The sequence below is a fragment of the Pseudorasbora parva genome, chromosome 11, assembly GCF_024679245.1.
Source record: "Pseudorasbora parva isolate DD20220531a chromosome 11, ASM2467924v1, whole genome shotgun sequence".
NCBI classification, from domain to species: Eukaryota; Metazoa; Chordata; class Actinopteri; order Cypriniformes; family Gobionidae; genus Pseudorasbora; species Pseudorasbora parva.
This window is the reverse complement of record NC_090182.1, coordinates 39770012-39788278: the sequence shown is the minus strand read 5'-3', so window position 1 is coordinate 39788278 and position 18267 is coordinate 39770012. Positions and strand designations below refer to the sequence as shown.

Below are 18267 nucleotides of genomic sequence, written 5' to 3'. Positions count from 1 at the left end.
CTTTACTAAAGCGTGACTGAGCGCCTCCTCATGCGGATCATGTACACATGAGCCGATATTCACGGCCGATATTCTTTTCCAGTTACAGAACGAAATATGAATGTCAGAAGGCTATAATATGATGGCTACAGTACAACTTACAGAAGAGCACTGTGTCTCATAGGACACCCGGGATGTCTCATATTTCCCTCTTGGTTAAAACATGAATAGACCTATTCATCATAATCCTGTGATAAAGCTGACAAAATAAAAATAACGATATTGCAATCATTTGTAAATGTTTTCAAATAATATGCGATGATTTTGACATTTTAACCAAAAACTATGCGATCAGTTAGAAACAAATCATAAACTGACATGATTGTGACTGCGAGAGCGTTTCGCACCAATAGTGTCAATCACCTGACTATGGGTGAAACGAGGGGCGGGGGAACAAAAGCAAGAGGCGAAAGGCGCGCGAGCGGGGTCGAGCACAGCACAGAGAAGGCAAAACAAGCAAAGTGGCGGAATCAGAATGCAATATAAACAATATATCGATATATACGATATGTCAAAATCCATATTGAGTTTAAAAAATATCTCGATATATTTTAAATATCGAGATATCGCCCACCCTATACCTAAACCTACCCACTCTCAACAATATAAAACACGTAACAGGCAAATAAATGGACAGTCACATGTATTTATTGCAAAAACTGACCAAAAAAACAGTATAAAAGTATTAACTCATGTTGCAATCCAAGTCTTCTGAAGTCATACGATATCTTCATATGAAGAACTGGGTTGATCTTAATGTTTTAGTCATTGAAATGATAATCGCACCCCTTTGTGAACAGAACTCATTTCTCATTCAAATGATACACACGACTCTTCAGAATGACGCAATCGGTCACGAGACACACGAGAACCAATGGCATTTTACAATCAAAGCTGACGTAATGACGCAATTGGTCACGAGGTATACGACAGCCAATGCTGTCAAAGCTGACCTGACGTTTCTTCCGGCAGCAATATTTGAAATGTATTATTAATCTTTGGCAGATGGAGAATATTTGTACTTTCTAAATGAATTGTGCCTGCAGTCATATCTGCCTGTTATATCCTGTTTTTTTATAATACACAAATGGGTAGGTTTAGGGAAGAGTTTGAGTTACGCGTTCAAAATGTACCTGAATCACGAAGTTCACGGGCACCCAATATGGTGTTCCGGTCTTGACCCTTACGCACAGAGATTGTTCCAGACTCTCAGGATCTTTGGATATTATGCACTGTAGATGATGATAACTTCTACAGAAACTCCTTTCTGATATTGCTCCCCTATTTTTCGCCGCAGCATTGGTGGAATTGGTGATCCTCTTCCCATCTTGACTTCTGAGAGACACTGCCACTCTGAAAGGCTCTTTTTGTACACAATCATGTCGCCATTTGAGCTAATAAGTAGCAAATTGGTCCTCCAGCTGTTCCTATTATATACATTTAACTTTTTAAAAACTTTTTTGGAATGTGTAGCTCTCATGAAATCCAAAATGAGCCAATATTTGGCAAGACATTTCAAAATGTCTCACTTTCAACATTTGATATGTTATCTATATTTTATTGTGAATAAAATATATTTATGAGATTTGTACATTTTTGTGTTCCTTTTTTATTAACAATTTGTATAGTGTCCCAACTTTTTTGGAATCAGGTTCGTAAAGTTTGGACTTTATATAGTAGAGATGCAACAATACAGTTAGTCCACGGTTCAATACATACCTCGGTTTTTAACCACGGTTTTCGGTTCGGTTCGGTTCGTTTTTTCCTATTCTATTCTTAGGCGACAGGAACAGAAAGAGGTTAAAAGGGGGGGTGAAATGCTATTTCATGCATACTGATCTTTTTACACTGTTAAAGACATGTAATCCCCTACTAAACATGGACAAAGTTTCAAAAGTTAAGGTGGACGTTTGATGGGAGTATTTCTTTGTCAAAAATACTACTTCCAGTTAGTCATAAGTTTCGGCAAGTTTTTTGCGATCATGCGTCCCCTTGACGTTAATGGGGGCGGGATTTCCTTGTATGGGCCTTACGGACAATTCTACCGGAAGAGCGTGAGAGAGAGAGCGAAAGCAACAGGCTACGCCCATCAAAGCGCTGGCTTGTAGGATGCGCTGCACAGGTGATGTGCACATAACAATGTCACCAAAAAGTGCGTTTTTGGTTGCCAGACCAAGACAGTCCTGCACAGATTCCCCAAAAACCCTGCGGTAAGGCAACAGTGGATGGAATTTGCTTTTCCGGATCAGCAACTGAGTTGCGCGAATGTTTATATCTGTTCGCTGCATTTAAGTGCCGACTGTTTCATAAACAAGGCCCAGCTCGACGCCGGATTTTCCGATCGCCTAATGCTGAAGGATGGAGCAGTCCCAACGATAAAGGTCCCAACGTTAGAACCGCAGGCTGTGAGTAAGACTGCTTCAAATGTCTGTGTTTTTGCCTATGTTCATCAAGTAGCCCAAACATGATCACGTATAGTTACTATATATATTACTATATATAGAAATTGATCAATGGAGCATGCGATGTGTAGTGCGTGTACATTTGTTTAGCTGGCCACTATATGTGTAACTTTATGTTTGTGTATTGTAAAAGCACTCCAAACAACAATACACAAAGAGTGGGGAAATATGTTGAACTAAATAAGCGTGCTTCTTCATTCAAATGCGCTACTATTCCGTGTCTTTCTATGTAAACACTAACTTAGCCTGCCGTGCAAAACCAGTCCGCTTACTAACGTTACAATTGTCTACACAAACCACGCGTAAACACACACGTGCACAACTGCACTTCCCACATGTACACCTTCAAAGACAAAATACGACGATATAATTCAAGTATAAATATGTAAATAACACAAGCCGCTAAGCATATTATATAGTTAGTGTATAACTTGTACCACATAGAGACGTCCTGCTCTAGTCGTTTTTGCTGCTGCTCCTGTTCAACTTCAGCCTCTGGGTCTGATTCCGGATCATAGATGTATGGCTGTATCTGATTAAAAGCCATATTTTTATTTATTTTGAATAAAGTTTTTTTCCCGCTGTTAGGGATGACACAGCTTTACGACGCACTCGACTCAACACAATAGCAGCGGCGCGCACATGTCATTATTTAGCTCCGCTCACACGATACGCCCCCACCCGCTCGGCTTTTTTCGGAAAGACTCGGAACAGCGCATCTTTCTTATATAATTATAAAAAAAATAAAGACTTTTCGGAGATATGCAGGATGCAATGCTACTCTGTAGGTACTCAAGATTGACATGACACTGACTGAAACTGAGTGTTTCACCCCCCCCCCCCCCCCCTTAAGAAGAAAATGTTTTTATTGTAATACTCTTTTCTTTATTTTACTTAAAAGACTTCTTTATTTAAACTTAAAACTTTACTTTAAAAAAACCTTGTACACATTCCCAGTGTATTGTATTATATAAAATAAATATATATAAAGATTTACAGTGGCAGCTCAGAGATGTACAGTAGCATTTAAGTATGAAGTTGAATGAATGTAGGCTAAATTAAAACTACATCTTCAATATACAATATATATTGATTGAAAGCTACTGTATTATTACTTTATTCAAAAGCAATTATTACTTCATTTTTTTCTTTGTCTATTTTAATACCTATAATTTTAGAGGTGAACTGTCCCTTTAAGGACAAGCGTTCACAATCACTAGTCTGCGCTGCTAAGACCTGCTCGCATCTCAGACACACATGATTTTACTTTCCCTTTAGACATAACCGACTGTGTTCATATAAGTTGTGTGTGATAGTATTAGCGCAGTAAGACTACTTAGTCCAGTAATCACGTGTCTGACAGGCGCGCGAGCTCAGCGCATGTCAAACACGAATTAAATGTTTAACCGGCAAGGCTTTAAAACACAGCTAAAACCCTAACTTGATATGAGTGGATATTTGCTCATATCAGCGCATAGACACACAGGCACACTCAAACAGAGCCAAAATAAACTTTGAGAAATATTTAAAACGAAGAGAAAAAGAAATAATGAATTAAATGCAAAACCAGTTCAATATTATAGAGTATTGTGGCATCCCTAGTATATAGTGTTTTTTACAACTTACCAAAGATTCAGTGATTCATGGATATTGAATTGTGTTTCCTGTCATTTATATGAGCCTGATTTCGATGTCAATACAATGCAAATTTGCCTGTGAATGTTTTATATGAATACAATCAAGACTTAACATTAACACCCGCCAACCAGCCTTATGCGGGTAGATTTCAGCAGTGGCATGTAATGCAGTCACTCCAACTAGCCATCTTGGCGTCATGAAATTTACATATAATAAATATATTTTTGTCATAAGTGTTCAGGCACCCTAAATTTCTCCCTAGGCCACCTACATTTTTTATTTTTTTTTGCACACAAATGATCGCCTAGAAATCTAGACGCACCCTAGCGGCAGCAAATTTAATCTGTCCACGAGTGTCATCCATAGACCGTAAAAAAATATGGACGACTCGACATCATCCGTTTCCGCTTGCCATATTTGAAGCTTTCAGGCGGCCTGCATGGCGCTGACATCTTGGGACAGAGTCTGCGCAGTAGCGATTTCGGGACCGGAGTTGCGCAGTAGAGCAGGAAGTACAGCTGCGATATCAAAAGGCCGCCCACACTCTCGCAGATGCAGAACAATTAATTATGTTGGTGTGAAAAAAACAGTTATGGAAATGTAGAAATGAAAGCTAAAGCTCCAATCTGATCCCAAAAATCCCGAAAAAAAAGTCTGTTAGTGCCTCAGTGACAACTTCACTCAGAGAAGACACTGATCTCAGCTGTCAATCATGACGTCACACCCCCCGTTTTTAAAGCATCAAATAACTAACTCAAACTTAACTTATTTTAAAAACGAACACTTGAAATGAAATCATCGTGATGATAACTGCCTTCAATGACATAAACTAACTTTGGGGAAAAAATATTTGAAGTGTAATTTTATTGTTTAGTTTGCCTCGCGTCCATTAGAAAACACAGAGGGGCGGCTATACTGGGACCGGTCACCGGGGGGCGATCGAGGCGCGAAAGCTTCAGTAAATGAGAGGGAGACTGCAGGCTTGGTGTCATCTAGCAACTCTCAATACCCTTCTGAGCTGTATTCCCCTAACTCTTGCCGGGCCAATCACATCGTGTATAGAGTCAGTGGGCGGGGCCATAATGACGACGGCTGAGTTGCGTTTGCGTGCTTCTAGTAAACACAGAAGCTGGCGAACGGCGGTCTTTCGAATCAGCTCTGACCGCGACTCTGGAAGACTTGGAGTTAAGCTTTTCTCTGAGAAAAGAACAAAGAACGGCACTGAAGTCATTCTTAAAAAGGGAAGATGTGTTCTGAGTTTTTCCGACCGGAAACGGACAAAGTTTAATCTATCAACAAGCTCTGTTTCACCTTCGTTGCTCTGGTTGGTGTAGCGCTATCCTATCGCGTGCAGAGGGAGTTTGAAAGACAACCGTTTATCCCGCCCCTCGGATTGAGCTGTCTATGGTGAGTTTCCAGACCAAACATCTTGATGTGGCTCTGGCTTGTCAGGCTAGACAAATGATTCTTGTCTTGTCTATATTCTAAACAAATATGAATTTATATGATCTGGTTAGTTAAAATGATTTAAAATGAAATCTTTATTCAGGGATTGACTTGATTGTGTAGAATCTATACTTTATATGTTATTACTTATTTTAGTATTCAACAATATATATTAATGCTCAGTTTCACAGACAAGGCTTAAGCTAGTCCCAGACTAAAATGCATGCTTGAGCTGTTTGAACTGAATGCAACTTGCTCTGACATATCTTTATATATCCCTGTGCCATTGTTTTGTCTCAAGATACACACAAGTAATGTTTTTTCCTAAGGCACATTTTTAAAAGTGTCCTAATTTGACTAAGGCCTAATCCTGGCATAATCTAAACCATGTTTTTTATTTTTATCATACCCTCACTGGGGGCTGAGCTCCCTAATATTATAATCTTAGAAATGCCTCTGGCTAGATTGTCTGTAATTTTACTCATTCCCTCAGATTTTGTACTCACACTCAAAGTGCGTGCACATAAAGCCGCCTCAGTACTAACAGTGTAAGTGATCCATGTGTCAGGTCTTAAAGTAACAGCCGCCTAATATATCTGCTGCCAAATTATGAGATATTAAAAATAACTATGACAATTTTTTCCCATGGTATCGGTTAAATTTGTGGCCAGTGAAAATGCTAAGTGGCTACTAGTAACTTCGAAAAACCACAGTGGCTGGTAAACAAAAAAAGTTCATGTAAAGCCTTGAATACAATATAGGTTGGTCAAAATAATTTGCTTCTCCTTTATGTATCTTTCGTCAGTCTGTAAAAATATACCTGATTTACTTTCAAATCTATTTGTAGAGTCAATCTCAAAGCATACCGTTTTTAGGTGTGTTTTGAGTGTTTTTCACAGCATTCACACCGAATCACGTCTTTTTGCCACTTTTTTAGTATTTCGATCATAACCATTGTCACTCCGGACGTCACATGCACACCCTCATTTCATGGCCAAAGGAATTGTATTGACTATTTAATATATTCCGTCGGGCAGGGCGGTGATACGTTATGGTTGGCCAGCTGGAAGAAGCCATATAGCCCTGGGACATTGGGCTAGCGATTTTGCAAGTCCTAGCTGAGTTCAGGCAGTAACAGAAAACAGCAAAGTCAATATATTGAGAATAAGAATCCTCATCAGTATCAATTAAAAACGGCATCTACACAGCTGACATGTTTGTCTGTTGTGGTTTATTCACATTTATTTACCTGACACGTCATCATGCACTTTTACAGTAGCCTACTTGGATGTTCATTCTTTGGCACGTCTCCGTCGCTTTCGATTTCTCATGCTGGCACAGCCATCAGCACTGTTGCTCGATAGAGATGAGGGCTTTGAAAAAGTCTGATATTGTCATGACATCTGTTTCTCACCATGTGAGAATTTTATTACATCAACACACAACAAAAAATGTGATAAGCTACTCATCACAGAATGGTCACCAATGGTAATGTGGCGAGGTAAACGAGCGAGAGACATGGGAGGAGCGAGTGAGACCGGGGACGTGATTGCGAAAGAGCTTTTAAAGTTTTTAAAGACACTTTAATATGGAGAATTCTCTATAGAAGCAGAAGTAATGTTATTTCTGGATATCCCATCAAAATAAAAATCTTCACAAATGTGTCATTCCAATTCCTTAACATTTTCAAATGTGCCGTGACTCATCTGTGATGCCTCTGTCGATTCTGAACGTGTGAAATTTTATTTGACTCATCGGGTGCTTTGCACATGTAAAATTGGGCAATAAGGAGATGCTTCAGTTGTGATTATGAAAGCTTTGTAATAAAGTTTGTTTGATGAAGTTGAATCACATCTGAGGTGCTGAAAAGTATGAATCAATTTTCTTGTGGACTCTTCACGTTTAAATGTCAGTGAGAGGCTCCGAGGCTGTTTGCGCGTAGTCCATTTTGGCAGAAAGCAGGATATTTTAGGAGAGGGTAGGTGCTCCCAAATGTCCCCCCTAACGAGTATTCAACACCTCACACACTAATTAAGTATTAATTACTCCCAGATGGTACGCTTAACCCCCGCTCTATTTCTGGTTCTCTGTGGATGACTAGGGAATACTGTGACGTAGGGGAATTTTCTCGTAATGCTAACCTCTTGCTGTGAAGGGATAACTATAGCAATCAAAAATAGATCGCTCCATTATCTCGCCTGATTAAATCCTGTGGCTGATTGCAAATCTCTCATCTATTGTTGTGATATTATACACATTCTGGTTTATATTCATTCGACTGTATGTTGGAATGACTCGGGTAATGATTTACTGATAATATTATAGCAGTAATATTACTATATTACTATCCTAATTTTAAACCATTTTTAACTGATTTCATAATCTTATTGCCACTACTTTTATGAACCTGAAAATGACATTTTAATAAATGATTTTGCCAGTAGTTTGATTCTTAATGTTCACAATTAATAAATAAATAAATAAATAAACTACACATCTTGCTGTCCCGTCCATAACAGCCTAAATTAAAGATGACTCATTGTAATTTAGAAAACAATACAGATGTCTCATAAAATTGACGTGGAATATGAAAAGTCTGATTTTAATGCATTTCTCTCTCACTCTCTTGCACACATGCATGCACGCACGCACACACACACACACACACACACACACACTATCTTTGTGGGGACTCTCCATAGATGTAATGTAAATAGATGTAAAAAATGTAATCTATTGACAGCCTAATATATATATATATATATATATATATATATATATATATATATATATATATATATATATATATATATATATATATATATATATATATATATATATATATATATATGTATGAAGCATCGAAAATACATTTTGGTCCAAAAATAGCAAAAACTATGACTTTATTCAGCGTTGTCTTCTCTTCCGCGTTTGTTTTCAAACCTCAAATAAAGATTCAAACGGTTATGAATCAGCGTATTGATTCATGATTCGGATCACCAATGTCACGCAATTTCAGCAGTTTGGCAGTTTGACAAGCGATCCGAATCACGAATCAATACGGTGGAAAAAACAAATCTCTATTTGAGGTTTGAAAACAAACGCGGAAGAAAAGACAATGCTGAATAAATAATTTGTAGTTTTTGATATTTTTGGACCAAAATGTTTGATGCTTCAAGAGATTCTAACTAACTAACTAACTGATGTCACATATGGACTACTTTGATGATGTTTTTATTCCCTTTCTGGACATGGACAGTATACAGTGGTGGAATGTAACGAAGTACAAATACTTCGTTACTTTACTTAAGTACATTTTTCACATATCTGTACTTTACTTAAGTAGAATCAATAGTGCATACTTTTTACTTTTACTTCGTTACATTTTGCAGCAATTATTATACTTTCTACTCCACTACACTTCTACAACGTTTCGTTACATTTTCTGATCAGTTTCAGGGCTCGAGATTAAGGCTTGCCCGGATAATAATATATAAAGTACGTTACAGGCTAATGAATTAATGGTTGCTCTGTTGAGGCTCACGCAGCCTCTCGAGGAGAAATGGAAACAAATCAGCCCCGCTCACACAAAGAAACTCAGTAACATACTGCATTAAAAATTCAAAATGTTTAGTTTTTATATTTTATAACAGTTAAAAAAACATCACATGACACTACCAACGAGTGTAGTTTTCCTGAATACCATCACGTTCCATAAACAATTAATTAACATCAAGTCACTTACATTTTATTAATTGCTTTATTGCTTTTGTTCTATTTCAGCAGCGAAAATATTTCCAAGATCAGATTTCCACATCCGAACCATAACGTATTGCACAGCAACAGCGCGTTACTGAATCAAAGATTCAATGCCCTATTCATAAACGACTGCCTCATTTATGAACGAATCAGCCGTTTGAACGAATCGACTCAATGACTCTCTCATAAGGATTCACCTGCCGCCATCTACTGGTGGTTTAGTTCACTTTTTTTAGTTAAAACAATCTCATAGCATTATTTAGTGCAGTTGTAATTTTTCAGTGTTAATTATTTAATTTGATTGGTAACAACCCTATTGTATCTTATTCTAATTTAATTTATTAATAAAAATGTAAGAATATAAAGGGAAAGCTGAAGCAAAGCCTATTTAATAAGATTAGGGGAAAATGTCCTTTATAAAAGGTAAAAATATCATAAATATGAAGATTTAAATACATCAAAGCTGATGAGAATGTTGCTTCAGAAAAATGACATTTAACTTTGCAGATAACCATAATTGTAAGTCAGAATGTAAACTAGGCAACAGATGGTAAAAACAATTACATTAACCCAAAACTAACTCAATTAAAATACCACCGCTCATACTGTTTTCTTCTTTTTAATTATTAGAATATAGACATCAAGAGAATACATTTTTATGCAAGTACTTTTACTTTTAATACTTAAAGTACATTTAAAATCAGGTACTTTTTACTTTTTACTTAAGTAGGGTTGTCGTTGTAGTACTTCTACTTTTACAAAAGTAAATATATTTCTGGTTACTTGTACTTTTACTGCAGTACTGCGATTCAGTACTTCCTCCACCACTAACAGTATAGTGTGCATACACTTAGATACGCTCTCTGACTAAATATAAAATATCTTAAACTGTGTTCTGAAAATGAACGGAGGTCTTACGGGTGAGGAACGACATTAGGGTGAGGAGTTAATGACATCAATTACATTTTTGGGTGAACTAACCCTTTAATAGTACTACTTTAGGATTTAAGTATGAGCAATAATATTATTGTTGCAAAAAAATAAAATAAAACAACTATATTCAAAGCCTGTGGAGCATAAATAATGACAGAAAGTCATCCTTCATGTTAGAAAATCATGCAAGTCTTTCATTCTGAGTGTCTGATCAATGCTTTAGCTGAAAATAGATTAATCAAAACCCTCTCTTAATTAAGATCTTACAAGCGATGCTAGTTCTTACTCACTGGCTCTTACTGTTTGTGCTTATTCAAATTTGTAATTAAAATTATATAGTGAGGCTAATTGGCAAGGGATGAATTTATAGATAGTGTGCACATTTAAAGCGCTGATGTTCACTCTTTAGAGAGGTGTCTGCTTAGCATGCTCAGATTCTTAAAGCTTTAATAGAGGACAAGGCCACGTGGAGAATAGTATTGAAATAAAGGTTTAAGGTCAGTAAAGTTGGATCATAGTCCTGGATTCATCAAGCTTCAGGAATACGGCACATTATAAAACTAATGAATATAGAAACATAATCCGTTGTGAATTGAATCTGTTTGTGAGAAGGATGGAGTTGTTGCTTATGTACAGCACTCCAAATCAGTCACTTGACAGTTTGGATGCCTTCTTGGAAAGTAGCTGCCTAAATAGTCAGTAGACCACATTCCCTGTCCACACACAAACCCACACATATGCAAACGCCAACATCTATACATGCAATGCCCTGCAAACTCCCATGCTTCCGACCTGTCAACAGGAAGAGTGGAAACTGTTTGACAAGGTCCAATAAAAGAAACAACAGGTTTAGTTGGAGAAAGCGCGATAGAGAAAGGGGAAGAGAGATCCCATAGCACAGGCAGGCTGGACACACAGTAATTGCCTTTGAGTGTCAGTAATGGTGTGGATCAGGTATACTAGCTCAGACTGCAGTGCAGAGGAAATGGCTGATAGAGCGAAGAGGAAGAGAAAGACTGTAGGCTGTTTCAATGACAGGGTCCCTACGCATCGTTCACTGCTCCCTACTCCCTGAGCACGGGATATCTGCTGAAGTGGACTTTGCTGACAGTAATCACTCATCAACCTACATGATAGAACATAAATATTGTAATTTACTTTACTTTCAAATTTGAAAAAATATAATTTACAAATATAATTAAAACATGTTTATTTCACAGACTACTTGTACATTTAATTGACTATTGAAGCTATTAATTGACTATTAACATTTGAAGCTGTACTTTTCATTCAATATGAAAATACATTTTGCTGTTTGAGCATAAACAACATCTGCAAATCTACGACGCTCAAAGTTCAAAGCAAAGTGAAATATTTTATTTTAAAGAAATAGCTTTTTAAGGACTACAGTAAACGACTGGTAGGAACGACGAGCTTATTCATGGGTTAGTGGCATCACTATCCCTAAAATTTACATAAACCCGCCCCCGGTAACACACAATAAAGGCTATGATGAGAAGACAAAGCAATGTTGTAGTTGAGCACATTTAGCAGTCTGCTCAAGCTGTCGCATTCTGTCATAAAATCATGACAACATAGGTTATAACCATAAGCCCCGTTTCCACCAAAATTACCCGGAACAATTTGTACCAGGAACTTTTTTACAGGAACTTTTCTCCCACCCAAACCTGCAACTATCTGCATTTCCACCGCGATCTAAAGTTCTGTGAAGATTAGGCAAATTAGTCCGGTGATTTAGGACTGCGTGTGACCAGGGGTGGTAAGTACTCAAGTAAAAATACTTTGATACTTTACTTAAGTATTTTTTTCGGGGATCTGTACTTTACTTGAGTATATTTTATTTGCATCTACTTTTACTCTTACTCCACTACAATATTAAAGGCAAAGTGTACTTTTTACTCCAATACATTTCCCCATGCCCGCTCCAAGTATTAAGTATTTATTACACTTGATTTCCAAACCGGTCAGGTCGGTCATTGATGATCCAGTCGGGTATAGACTTGGAAAAGCTGACAAGTCAGGTTTGCCACACTAACTTTAGCTCAGTGTTTCCCCAACTTTTTTATTTTGCGGCACACAATTTACTATGAAAACATCGGTAACATTTTACAATACAGGTGCACTATTATAATTCATGCCTAACTAATGCACAGATAATCATGAGTTAATGTATTACTAATGAAGAACTAAACCATTTATTAATGATTACTGCATCAGCAACTATTGAACATTCTCTATGATTAATAGATTAAGTAATATATGAATTGCTATTAATTAAATATGACATCATTAATTCCCTAATAACATATTACATGAACTAATAATGTAAATTCATGTATTCAAAGCCATGCATTCCAACTCTCAGTTGTCTGTTTAATTAATCATTAATCATAACAATTGGCAAAATTATATCATAACTTTTTTGTTGAGGCACATGACTATTAACTAATTGTTACGTAATATGTCATTGTGGTTATGGCTTTTGAATTAATTTTGAATTAGTTAATAGTATCTTGCTCCTCATCTGTTTGATGGAGCTAATGTTATGGAGCATGTCTATTTTAATTTTAACCCCTATACTGCGTTAAGGTGCTTCATTGTCTCCTATTAATTGCAAATCTAACAAATTCGTATTTGCAGTATCTAATCTTAACATTTGTTCAATTAAAGCATTGCATATCAGTCCCAAAAGATTTTATCTGCTTATTGATATTTACAGTTAATTTGAATATTTACTTTTTACTTTCGGTACTTGAGTACCTTTTAAATCTGATACTTTTGTACTTTTACTCAAGTGATGTTTGAATGGAGGACTTTCTACTTTTACTGGAGTATTTTTTTATTTAGGTATATATACTTTCACTCGAGTATAACTTTTGAGTACTTTTACCACCTCTGCGTGTGACTGCTCCTCCATGTCAGTGGCGGACAGTAATCATTTTTGCGCGACTGCAAAAATGAACAAAAAATGTTGACGATTGAAAGATTTAGTGGACTGTTTACACGAGACGTTATCTAAACCGATCTGGTGTTTACATGGGATGACTTTCAATCGCAATCATTTTGTCACATGCAGTTTGTCTGCCGCATTAAAAATGTCAACGCTGTTCTCTCCAACAGCTGGAATGTGTTAACTGTAGCCATAGCAACTCTTAACGGCCACCAGGACTAATACAGTATTATATAAGATATTTATTTGTTGTAAAGTGTAATAATCATCTCAGAAAAGAAAAAAAAATCTTCTGTCAGGCACAGTAAAATACAATATACGCTGTGTCATTATTCCAACATTATCTTCATAACTTATGAAATAAAAAGTTTACCCTTCAGAAAAATGAACTTTCCTCTCTTGTCAACATGACCGCGGCGCGCGCTGTCACGTCATGTAAGGACGCACACTTATAGTAATCAGTCAGGTCGTTTACATGGTGAAAAATAAACCGTAAAAAAATTAATAACGAGTATTGAAGAGATTCAAGCTGGGCTGCTTTTGCTGGTTATGTATAGGTTTACTAAAGAGGTAATAAACAACGACAGAAAAGAGCACTAATATGCAGATTCAGCAGCATGCAGCATATTCAGAAAGCTTGTAAAGCTAGATTTAAAATGACAATGTATATTATTATCAGCTATTACGGACATTGCACGTGAGATGGCTAAGACGAACGTGCGCCATCAGACAGAAAGCAAGACTGATATTTACTGAACGCAGACCGAACCTCGCAAAAGACTTTTAAAAATGCCGGTTGAAATAAAATGCTGCGTGAGCTCAACCAATCAGCATGTTCAGCGCCCAAGTCCCGCCCTAGAAAGTTCCTGAACTTTGAAAAAGTACTACCTCGCGAGCAGGGCCGTTTTTGGAGGGGGAAATATTTACCCAGAACTTCATTTAGACCCTGGTTCCTGCTGTCAAAACACACAGAGTACCACCCAAAGTTCCTGGTTCCTGGGTAAAGCTCCTGCGGTGGAAACGCAGCTAAAGTTAAACTAAACTATACCTGTTTTATTTTCATACAGCAGATATCCTCTCTTACAATCAGGATCTTACAACAGTTCCCACATGAGCAGTTTATAGATTATCATGACAGAATATGCTGATCAATGAGGTGATCAGAGCTGTTAATATGAGCCAGAGTCCTGCACGGATCCATTTTTGGAGACCCGCTCCCACCTGTACTCGAAAGGTTTAGCACCAGATCCGACCCATGAAAATATCAAAATTAAATCCGCACCCACACCCGTTAATATTTGCCCCGTTACCCGACCCGTGCCTGCGATAAATCACACGCTAAAATCATTCAAATTAAACTGCTTTATTTTTTTTATCTTGCACCTCTCTCAACATCAACAGCGTCATGAATGGGCTAATGAAACTAAAAATAAATGAAAATAAAGACTCGTTGTCAACAATTTCATATACTCCACTCACCAACTTTACTTTTACTTCATCCATTGCTACTCCTGCAACGCTCGCTCCATCTGGGCTATGACAGGCATCAAAAAAAGTTGCAATGTCGCAGTGGTGGTGACGTGATGGGTCAAATAGCATATCGGTGTTGTGTGTATGTGTAATGGTAATTTGGACATAGAAATTGTAATACAGTATGTTCGAGGGGGGAAGAAGGAAGCGGGAACCAGCGAACATTTAAAAGACTTTAACTAAACAAAACAAAAGTAACGTGGGCAGCCCCTCACGGACACGCACACACATAATAAAACGGAAACACCTCAACGTCAAATCCAGGTCTGTGATCTCTCGTCCTTTATTTGGTGTCGCTCATCCTTATATGCCTCCGAGCTCCCTCAGAGGACTCAGCAGTGTGGCTCACAGGTGACGCTCATTCACAATCAAACCCCGGTCTCGCTCGCTCTCTCTCGCTCGCTCGTCCACCTTGCCACAGAAATTTTGCACATATTTTTACCCGCCCGCACAGAGTTAATTATAAATTATAAATGTCACAATCTACCTGTTTTAGCCACTTTTATGCGGGTACCCTCGGATACCAGCTGGTACACGACCTGTTGCAGGCATAGACAGTAAAAGAAATGGACACAGCGACCCCATTGCCTTCTACGGCGAAATAATGAAGTCAACCTAGGGGCACTCACTTCCTGATGGCTGAGCGAACTGCGCAGGCTCAGACTGAGCTTGACGACGTAGATGTGACGTGAGCCTCCTGTCTGACAGCTGTAGGTCTTCTAGTAGATGTGGAAAGTGAAAGCTGAATCACGTTGTTTAAATATTTTCTCCCGTTGTTTTTGGCTCACTATGGGCTTCTCCCCATTCTTCCCCCTGGACTTTATCAGACTTTATGTCTCCACGTCCCCCCGACTGCCTCATAGACAGTAAAAGATTACCTGCGAGCGTCTCCTCAGGTCTATACGGTAATTTCTCAACTGTACGACAGGGTCGCGTTGGTTATGACGCAATCATTAGCCTATTTTTACAAAAACAGCTTCTGCGGGGCGATAGTGTAAGATACACGGTAATGGAGCCTTTTATACATTGTCGTGTTTCTTTAGAAATAAACAATGGACAAATGGAGTCTTTAAACGTCTCAGATGTAAAGTTATTCACTGTCAAAGTGACTCAAAAATGAATGGGAGTCAATGGGATGCTAACAGCAGGTGATGGCTTGGTTAGCAATGGCCGCCCCTAGGGGTGGAACGCTTTCCGAGCGCTAGATTACCCCCTTGGTTGCAGGACCCTAATATGAGCGCTTGAAGCTCCGCCCTCTTCCTAAAACCAGCAGTTAATTTGCATTTAAAGGGACACAGAAAAAGTGACAATTTTAACATGATATAAAAAATTATCTGTAGGGTATTTTGAGCTAAAACTCCACATACACAGTCTGGGGACAACAGGGGCAGTATTAACAAAACAAGGCTGAAAGTATCTCCTAACTTGCTGATTTAGGAGAAACTCAAAATAATGGCTGTGTCAAAAATAATGGGCGTGTCAGTCCTAATTTTAGGACTCCTAAATTTTTGCTCTAAGTATTTCACAAAACATTTTAGCACTAAAACTAGCTCCTAATTCCTAAATCCATGAAATGCTAGGAGTAGTCGAGGACTCACTAAGACTTCCACATCTTGATGCCTTCTCCAAGCTCAAGCCCCCGCGTGTACGAGCTGTGTTTGTGATGTTTGAGCGAAATGTGTGGAAGGACCGTTTGCAAGGTTGCTTTATTTTTGAAATTACGCTATGTGCTACTAGCAGAAAAACTAAATACTGCAAGAACTAAGCTCCGTGTGCGGCTGCAACGTGGAAAAAAATTATACCGAAAATAAAAGCAAAGCAGGAGATACAACCCGAGTCCTGAAAACTTATCACGAAGACAAATCACAATGTCTGAGTCCTGTGTCGACAACCTGCCATTGCTTATTCAGCACATGTGGGTTATTTTTTTAAGAAAACCACTTTGCTCACAAATATTACATGTACATGCCATGCCACGGCGGGCCAGACTAAAAACCTCCCATAGCTTACCTTGTGGATGATGTCTGTTCTAAACAAATCGGAGTTGGATGGGTTTTGAATTGAAGATGTTGATAAAAGCATCATTTTCTGTCAGTTCACTTTCAAACGACAAAAGTGTTATGGCATCCTGTCATCTCTGTCAAGACGTGTTTCTTTTTTAAATGTGTCATAAATGACAGTTTAGCCATTTTTTTAATAACAAAAAAGGCGCTGCTAGAATCCGGATATTGCCGCGAAGAAGAACAACATTACTACTGGAGTGACGTAACCGAAGAGACGAATTAGCATATTTAAAAAAAATTAATATTAGAATAGAGTTCTAATGCATGACAAAATAAATCACATTTAAAATAACTATTGGAGAATTGTTAAACATTAGAAAATAGTATTATTAATTATAAAAAAAATCCCCTGGATCTGACATGATGGGCAAGCTGCCAAGGCCTATCCGTAGCTACGCTAGTGGTTTGTATAAAGACAAATATGAATACTCAAATGCATTCATAAACTCTTCCATGGCTGTTCAGACGATGAGGATGGCGGAATGTCCTGTGAAGGCCACTTTACTGTTCACTTACGGTGGAATGTACCTTCAAATGTAATTATATTTATTAGAAGTTTATTTTGTTATCTTTTGAGCACCAAACATAACGCCTTCAAAGCGTAAAAATGTGAAAGTAAGCATAACACTTTTAGATTTCATGTTTTTTCATTTTATTTTATTATTAATGTGCATTCATTCATACTTTAATTTTGCGCTACAAAAAATAAATAAATGAATAAATAAATAAATATATATATATATATATATCCTATTCTCTATATATACAATTCTCAATATGTATTCGATTCCAACTATATATCCAATTCTCCAATTCTCTCTACAGAAATAATGACACAATATATATATATATATATATATATATATATATATATATATATATATATATATATATATATATATATATATATATAAAATAACACTATATATATATATATATATATATATATATATATATATATATATATATATATATATATATATATATATATATATATATATGTAGTGTTATTCATTATTTCTGTAGAGCATAGAAAGAGGAATGAAATCAGAAATGATGAATTTAAATTTTAACTCACATCATCAGATGAGCACCACAGCTCAATGTTTGACTAATCACTAGGCTATGAACTCTCTCCGTGGGGATCATCATCATCAGTATCACCACCACTGTGGTATCACCAGTATTATCACAATTATCACCCTGTATCGTTATCATCATCATAATATTCACTTTTATAACCGTCATAATCACCACCATGTTATGGGAGCTTGTTTCCGCCACAGAATAAAATAAAAAGGTAATTGTGAGTTTATATCTTGCAATTCTGATGTTTTTTTAATCTCAAAATTGTGTGATATAAAGTTGCAATTGCAAGTTAAAAGGTCAAAATTGTGCAAAGACTTTTACAAAATTGTGTGAAAGT

At 37.2% G+C, this 18267-nt stretch overlaps 1 long non-coding RNA gene across 2 annotated transcripts in view; it reads right to left on the bottom strand.

Annotated features, from left to right (window-relative positions):
- The window catches only part of LOC137093178 (uncharacterized), a 29874-nt gene extending 12849 nt beyond the window's left edge, over positions 1-17025 (bottom strand). Inside the window, exon 1 of one of the 2 annotated variants that reach the window (XR_010908407.1) lies at positions 16789-17025. This is a non-coding gene — a long non-coding RNA (uncharacterized lncRNA). Of the gene's footprint in view, positions 1-15265; positions 15328-16788 lie in introns of those variants that run through there. The other variant, XR_010908408.1, reaches the window with a different exon arrangement.
- Positions 17026-18267: the final 1242 nt, after the last annotated feature.